Raw genomic sequence first — 9,266 nt, forward strand, 5'->3', positions numbered from 1 at the left:
TAAAGGAAAAAAAAAAATAAATTGATGTTCTTATTATCCAAGGAAATACTATTATTCTAAAACCGTGTTTAAGATTTGCATGTAATTGGATCTTAGAAAACCTGTCTTGATGACATATTTATTTTAAAAGAAATACTAATGAGAAAATTGAAAAGTCAATGAATGGAGCGCTTGTATAAAACAACTACTAAAATTTTGGATTGTTTGCATGAGAAAGTGCAAAAAATAGTTTGTAGATTACTAGATTCTCTCTGAGTCATAGCAGATATTCTTATAAGTGTCCAAAACTATAGAAAACCATAATTTCCAAGTAGAGTACGGTTATTATATGCCTTTTTATTTCCAGTCTCAAAAGCTGTTAAAATCAGGACTAACAAAGGGCAGTATCTTCAGTGCTTTCATTCATGTATTATTTTTTTTAATTGGAAGTAGGCATTGCAAAGGAGACTCTAACCTCTTAAAAATAGATGTGTGACTGAGTTAATAGTCTGATAAATGGGATGACAAAGTTAAAAATCACAAATCTTCTTTGGTGTTAGATTGTGCATCTAAAAGCAAAGTAAGAATTTCCAGTGAGGGTGTGGTTTATTTTAGAACATGTTTTTGAGCACTAAAAATGCTTAATGTTGATATTCAACTCCTTTAATAAGCAGTTGCAAATAAGCAAATACATGGATAAGCTTTAATAAGTGATCTTATGAATTGAGATAAACAGTTTGCAAGGATGTAAATGCATGCATGTTTTTGAAAGGCCAGATTTCCACTAGACTCAAAATACAGGGCTGTTTCACATTCTAGTTAACTTTCCCTACTGATTACAGGAATTTGTATGCAACTTTTTTCCAATTTATTTGAAAAGGATCATTTTAATGACAGTATAAAATGATACTGTGGATGCTATTTGTGTAGGATATATTTGGAAAAATCTGTTACTTTAATACATTTTGTGAACATCTGTAGGTAGTAAATTATAAAATTTTTTTTTTAAAGATTTATTTCTTTATTTAATTTCCCCCCCCTCCCCTGGTTGTCTGTTCTTGGTGTCTATTTGCTGCGTCTTGTTTCTTTGTCCGCTTCTGTTGTCGTCAGCCACGGGAAGTGTGGGCGGCGCCATTCCTGGGCAGGCTGCACTTTCTTTTCACGCTGGGCGGCTTTCCTCACGGGCGCACTCCTTGCACGTGGGGCTCCCCCACGCGGGGGACACCCTGCGTGGCACGGCACTCCTTGCGCGCATCAGCACTGCGCATGGCCAGCTCCACACGGGTCAAGGAGGCCCGGGGTTTAAACCGCTCACCTCCCATATGGTAGACGGACGCCCTAACCACTGGGCCAAAGTCCGTTTCCCTAAATTATAAAATTGATTTATGATAGTCTTAATAAATTCACTAATATTTTAGCAATGTTAAAATTGATGAATGCTCTTTTCTATTCTTATTAAAATAGCTTCTGACATTTCATTCAGTTTTTATACAAAGAGGTGCTCATAAAATAATTTTTCTCCAAACTTTTCTATATACACAGATGGGCTTCAGCTCTAAAAATATAATTATCTACAACCTATTTATTAATAAAACATTATAATTCATTAAAAGAACAAGACTACTATATTTATCATTGAAATGAACCTTGTTCAAGAGTCTAAGATTTAGTTTAATTATTTTATTCATTTATGTTTATTTGGACAAACTTAAAATGAGCATTTCATGTGTTATTTCTTTTTTAAATGGTTGTTTTCTGATGCTCACACCATTCTGATGGTTCATGTCATTCTTTACTTCCAATGGATTTATAGGCTGTCATTTCTCTATTCTAAAGGTTTGTTTCAGAGTTTGAAATATGGATTATATGAAGAATCTGTAGAATTAACCTTAATAAAATCTGCAACAAAGGGTACAAAGACTGGTGAAATAAGTTACCAACAGATTGCCAATGTTTTAAATTCATTACAACATTTTTTCATATACCTCAATGTATTTCCAATTTGCAATTTTCCAAACTGAGATTTTCCCTAAGATTTATATCCTACAACAATGATTAAAACAACAATAAGCACTTATCCTGTGCCACATCTTGCTTGTAGCATGTTACAACTGTTTTTTCCTCTCCCCTCACACAATGCTAGTGAGGCATTAGTATCCTGGGTATTTAAAAGTGAGAGAAGAGAACCTGAAGTGTTATTAACCTGCCCTGGTGACAGTCACACTGCTAATACTGAGAGAATACAGAGGCACAAAAATACACTTTATGACAAATACGCTTCACCAATTAAGTTTTGTAAGTATTCCAACTATCCTGTTACAACTATCCCAACTCCCATATTAGAAAGGAAGTGCGCAGATTGCCCTGTTTTACAATTGCGGGTGTTAAGAGTCACTAGTATTAAACATTGAATGGAACATCAAAGTGCTTGTGAGCTGGTGTTGGAAAGCAAGGTGGTCTGGCTTTAGGACCCTGTGCCTTCATGACTCTCCCACCTTTGCTTTCACCTGGGGAGCATCATTTTTCTCCTTTGGAAATGGACAGTTAGGTCCTCTTAAATGTAATAGTCCCTTATTCTAAATGAAAGCTGGTAAGAATACCTCACACAGTAAACAATAACTTCATTCAAAGTGATAGGATGCAAAATATTAATGATTAACAAAGCAGTTCCAAGGAGATCCACTTTAATATGTATGGTCTAGATTTTCTGCTAACTTTAAAAATCTAGGTAAAATCTAGGTAAAAAAAGATCAGAATATTTGAAATGCTGCTTATATTCCTGCTGCCATCTATCCTCCTTTTTTATTAGTGGTTTGATTTGATACTTGACCAGAGTCAAGCAATACAAATACACATTGTCACTCTTGACCTGGCCTCTTTTCTGAAGTAAAACTACCAAAATAAAACAAAACAAAAGAAATGAACAAATAGCCAGAAAATTTAGAATACATATATGTAGACAATAATGATGTTAGTGTATCCTGGAAATTACAAAATCTGACCTGAAGGCATGGAACTTGCTGGGAGGAAACTAGAATACAGTAAATACTCTTAAATTCACCAGGAAAAAAACGCATAAAATATAATATGTACATATTTAGAGAGAGAAGGAGACTATACACATACACATACACACACACATACACACACTCTCTCTCAGCTAAACTAAATATACATACTCAAGTAAATAAAGTTTCATTTCAGCATGGAATTTGGTGAGAAGAAGTTTAAAAAGACTGAACACATGGGCCATGGCATTGGAATCTCTATCATTTATACGAGGTGATAGTATAACACTTAAAAAAAGGTTTGATATCCTTTCAGGGAATTTCTTTTTATTTGTATTCTGATGTGCTCTACTTTCTCCACTAACCCAGTTTCCCTAATATTAAAGTATTTTAAAATAAAGCTGTAGTTCCTTTATTCTAAGAAAATCATTCATGTGACTAGCTACTCAACTTATGGACATATGTCTGTCTAGTTTTTAATTTCCTCAGTATATTTTATTTTCCATGAAGGCATAATTATACTGTAATTTAATATTTTTGCTATGTTGTATCAAATGTCTTACTTATCAAAACTTTTAAAAGGGCACTAAGATATCTATGCATCTTGTATTCTTTCATCATCTTTAACGAAAATGCTGTGAGTCTTGTAGTATAAAGTTAAGTGCCTTCTTCACTGAGAGAACCCTTCAACTAGCTTCACAGGGAAATAGAAACAACAAAAATTTGTAGGGAAATTAAGCTATTTACATTTAATGTAATTATCAATATTAACTGAATTTAAAACTACCATCTTTCCAATTGTTTTCTATTTGACTCATTTGTTTTGTTTCTTTTTTCATTTTCACCCATGTTCCCTGCAGGCTTTTTGATAATTTAAGACTTTTGATTTCCAAGGGTACAGGGTTCAGAGAGGTGCATGGTCATATGTTTGATGACTCTTCCTTCCACAGAACCCTGAGGAGGGACTCTTTCTAGGCTCCGGCTGTGTCCTGAATATTTCTCTCAATCACCTGGTGGAAAGGAAATGCATACTCCCCTTATGTCTGGGTCTTTGAGCTATCTGAGACCTACACCTGGCCTTAACAATTTGCTAAAATGTTAACTGATTTATTTTTACCTGTTTCCATGGAAACTGGTGTCTGTTCCTCCTGTGCTCAGCTAAAAGTGAGCAGTTTGTATGTCCCAACTCTCCTTGAAGAGGCTTGTCCTTCTTTGAATTCATATTATATGTTTACCTTGCAGCATCAGCTCCCTGATGCATTATTAAGAAGTTATGATTTTATAGATTCTCTAGTATTTCTCCTTGTTAAAGTGGGACTGCTGTTTTATTTTGCAGATTTTACCTCATAAGTGGAAGTGGAAGTCATCATAAGGTCTTTTTTTTAAAAAGATTTCTTTCTATTCATTCATTCATTCATTCATTCATTTATTTATTTCCCCCCTTGTGGCTTGCTTGCTGCCTGCTCTCTGTGTCCATTCACTGCACATTCTTCTGTGTCTGCTTGTCTTCTTTGTTGTGTCATCTTGCTGGGCCAGCTTCCTGCGGGCACAGGCCGCCAGCTTTCCACAGGCACAGTCCAGCTGGCCTTCACAATGAGGCCCTGGGATGCGAATTCAGGGCCTCCCAGATGGTAGATGGGAGCCCAATCAAAGGAGCCACAGCCACTTTCCATCGTAAGTTATTTTTTAATTGTATGGGTCAACAATGGGTATATGGATAATAAGGTTTTTTAGATTAGCTATCTCAGTTTGACAAGGATGCTGTAACAAAGTATCACAGACTATTTTTTATAAACAACACTAGTTTATTGGCTCACAATTTTGGAGACAGGAAGTCCAAAATCAAGGTTTCAGTAAGAAGATGCTTTCTCTGAAGTCTGTAGTAACCTGGTGGTGTTGTGCAGGCAATCCATAACTCTATATCTGCCTCTGTCACGTGGTCATTGCTCTCCATATCTGTCTCCTGGTAATGAGTTTGAAATTTCCTCTGCTTATGAGGACTGCAGTCACGTTGATGAGATCCACCCTTATTCAATATGGCGCCAACCTTAACTAATCATGTCTTCAAGATTCTCTTTACTAATAGGATCACATACAAAGTCCTAGGGACTAAGACTTGAGCATCTCTTTGTTGAGACATGACTCAATCCGTAACATTACCGTGGAGAAACTTATTCTTGAACGATCATTGTTAAAAGAAATTATCTATCTATCTAATTATACCCACATAACTTTAAAGTAGTGATGTAGTTTTTATCATAACTATGCAAAATACCAGAAGATTAGTAAAATAAATTAATTAGCAGGGAAATCTTACCTAGTTTGGATGTGTTTCCAATTTAGAGTTTGCTTGAAATAGAAACTATTCATTCTGATTTTATATATAGCAATTCTGATTTTATATATAGCAATGTTACTAATCATATTTTTATTTTTAAGAACTTCTTTGTTAAATTGGACAATTGTTGTGAGTTTATACTCTTTGCTAAATCACTAGAGATAGTTAATTTCTGAGATAGCAGTGAGCCATCTAATACCATCACCTACTGGCATCTATTCAAAATCAATGTCATAAAACTGATCAGTTTATTTTACCTCAAGGGAAAGCTTGCAGCAATTATTCAAGCCTGTTTTAGTGACAATGATTGGCAGTGATTCACGTGGCACCAATGTAATTCTAAATGTGGAAGCATTTTTAATTTACTCCCTTTAATATCTTTTTCTGTTAACATTTACTACTGGCAAATGCACTAGAAAATTATACTGTACAGTATAAATCCCAGGTATCTTACAAAGCAGTCTAGCAGGCAGACACAGTCCAATGTAGAAACCATGCTCCTATGTCTAGGCTTTGGCCCTCAAATATAAAAGACTCTACAGATGCATTAGAACATGAAACATAAAATCTGTGGCAATGTCAGTTTCATATCCAAAAGAAGACAGAAATAGGGAGGAAGGAGAAGAAGGAACATGGAAGGATTGTTGGAGGAAGGAAGGAAAGGAGGGAAGGGGAGGAATAGAAGGAGGGGAGGGAGGGAAAAAGGGAAAGGAAAGGAAAAGAAGAAAAGGTAAAGAAAATAAAAAATATTGCAGTAGCAAATTTACATTATATTTATTCTGAGAAAAGGAGGAATTTGAATCAGTGATTTGTAGTTGTGAGAAAAAATAAGAAATAAAGTAAATATTACTTGTTTTTATTGAATGATATTCCTTTACAAGGTAGGATTAAATGAAAAACATTTTCCACATTTTTAGCATGTTTTTAATTTGTAATTACTGTAATTAGTTAAAATGATCTCTTACCATTATTAAACATATGAAATATTTTACTGTATCATTGCTGATTTCATTCACGATTCAAAAATTTTGCAGATATTAATTTATTCAGAGCATTCTGAAATATAGTATTAATATGTCAAGTAAAAGTTCCTTAAAACTGATTAAGCCTTTCACATATGCATTTGTGTAATTGATAGATATGTAGTAAACAAACATTATATATCATGAATAGATAGATAAGATCTTATTCAAAGGTATATAGTTAAATGATTAAGAAAATGATTACCTAAACTTTTTAAAAACTTGATAACCTGTTTGCTTTCCAAAAAGTATTTGATGCAACTTAAAATAAATATTATGTGTACAAAAATACAATTATTTTAAGGAAATAAAAGTTTTACAAGGACAACCAAACTAAAGAGGAGAATGTAAATATTTCTAGCCTCCTAGATTAATAAACATTAAATTTGAATCTTCTTTCCAAAAATCTTTTTAAAAAAGGAAATAGCAGTTAAGTAAACTTTTTACTTGTGCTATTTTATATATGATATTTGTCACTTGTGAGGGAGGTAGTCTTCAAACAAAGATTTTCTAAAAAATACAGAAATGATCTTTACATGACAATCATTCATCAATTTTTGATAAAAAGTTGGGAATATGATATACTTCACATTAATTTTTTCAGGGGGATGTTTAAATCAGCCAATAGAAAATTACTAAAATCAAGTTACTTTAAGATGTCCTTTTAAAATTCCATTTCTCCATACTTGTTTTCAGTAATTTAAAATGCACTTTTAAAAAACTCGATTAACAATTTAAACTTTATTAAGAAGCTTTATCAAAACCCACCCTAATAGTCACATCCTGTTACAACTTAAAGGGGAATTTCCAATGTTTTTATTGGCAGTGGAATTTTGAACTGAACATCACTGAAGTAAATGGTCCCCTGGGCTGGGCCTTTGGACTTTTTGGTTATATGGCCTCTGCTGTAAAGGTGTTTTGCTGTAACTGGATTTGACCTCTTCCATGTAAGAAGATCTAAAGTTTAAATGCAAAGCATTTTCTTGCTAAGTTCTTCATGGCCGTTAGCACTGCCCAACTTGTTCTCATGCTTATGATTGACAGTTCACAGTGGAATCAAAGGTGAATTCATGGGAGTAGAGGAGAGATACAGTTAGGCAAGTCTTGTAAGGAGCTTCAAGCATTCTTCACTATCAGTATCGTCTGCCATCCTCTAAGCGCCGGTGTGGGCTCTCGGCCGCCTGTGCTCTCCTGTCCGGGAAGAGGCTGCTGCCGCCGCGGGCGCCGCTGTTACTGCGGTGAAGCCGCTCGGCCCAGGCCGCGGTAGCGCCCAGCCCGGATTTCGGGCTCCACGTGCGGCTAGAACCGAGCGGACCTAAAAAGAACAACGGGATTAAAGCAGCCCGCGCAGGAGAGCAGGACAGCGGTTTTGGCAGCTCAGGATCCACCCCTGCGACAACGTGGACCAGCTCCATGAAGTGGCGCCGCTGCCTGCCCGTGCTCATACTCACCAGCACACACACAGACCCAAACACACGGGCCGCCCACAGTTCTTAGCTAAAATGGACTACTTGCAATTTCCTTTGTGTGCTAGTCTCAAAACAGGCGTGTGAAAGCATCCAAAGGAGGATTAAATATCTGGAAAATGACTTAAGTCTTTTAAAATGAAAAGTACTAAATATCTTGATAGTATATTATTTTAACTGAATATTGACCACCTAGGTTAGCCTTCTATGATTACAATAATCCTTATAAATACATGTAGAATATTAATATATTTCAATGCACTTTACTATTACATTAACAATATTAATGAAATTTCTCAACTTGAATGATAAGTGGGAATAAATTGATAGGTAATGAGAGGTTGGACAAGACTGAGCTTCAATGTGCTTCTGAATATGCTTACAGAAAATTTCCTTCAGTGATACCCAGAAATGACAGCTCAGAATGTTGCACAAAATGGATGCTCTCTAAATGAGTGTTCTCTCGATGGTATAATTAACTTATCTTCCTAATCACCTCATGTTAAACTAATTTTTATACATAGTTCTATGTTGATTATTCAATGATTGAGGTTTTCTCTAAAATTTTGTTAAGGTGCTTTTTTAACTCTGATTTGATGAGCAAAGAATGTATTCCTGCTTCCTATTCAAACTGCCTTCGATCAGTTCATGTCTCCCTCATTCCCTACTTGTTTGAAACATATTAAGGACAATGGGAACATGTAAAATATTGTAAGTCCTGTCTTCTGTCTCACACCAAAGAGATCTTTATAGGAATGTGAATTTTCTCTTACAAGATAATTTTAGGCATTCAATGTTAACTATTTTCTGACAGGAGAATCCAGATTTATGTGGTGTCGACTTTAATATAAGAGTAACATACTGGGATATTTGGACATTTTAACTGGTTTTAAATTTAAGTGAAGGGTGCTATATAAATTACTTCATAGTTTTTCATTTTACTTTCTTCTAAAATAAAGCGATTCTCACAAAGCTTCTCCATTGATCTTAACAAATCTGATTGTCTTTAGAATTTCAATAATTAATAGATCTGAGAAAGGCAGGGAAGGGTACATTTTATAGAACTATGGTCTTATCATAAAGTCAAATCTTGTGGACAGTCACCTACTCTGTCCGCACTTATTTAAAAGGCATCGAAAACTTTACACATACTAGCTGGCTGCTCTGTCATTACTTGAGAGAATTGTCAATCATTAAATAAATTCTGCTGATTCTTACTTTGAGAGTTTCCCACATGAAAAGGAGTTTGATTTCAAATATATAGTTGTCATTTACTGAGTTTGCACTTGTGACTCATGGGAGAGCACTTTATGTATGTTGTTTACCATGTGGAGTGGCTTTCACAGCAGTGTGCGCATGTACTTTTTATTTCATCTCCTCCTACCCATCATCAAAAAAAAAAAAGAATTTTGGGTATCCTTGCTTCATCACCAATTATTTGGACACCTCTTAT

The sequence above is a fragment of the Dasypus novemcinctus genome, chromosome 23, assembly GCF_030445035.2.
Source record: "Dasypus novemcinctus isolate mDasNov1 chromosome 23, mDasNov1.1.hap2, whole genome shotgun sequence".
NCBI lineage: Eukaryota > Metazoa > Chordata > Mammalia > Cingulata > Dasypodidae > Dasypus > Dasypus novemcinctus.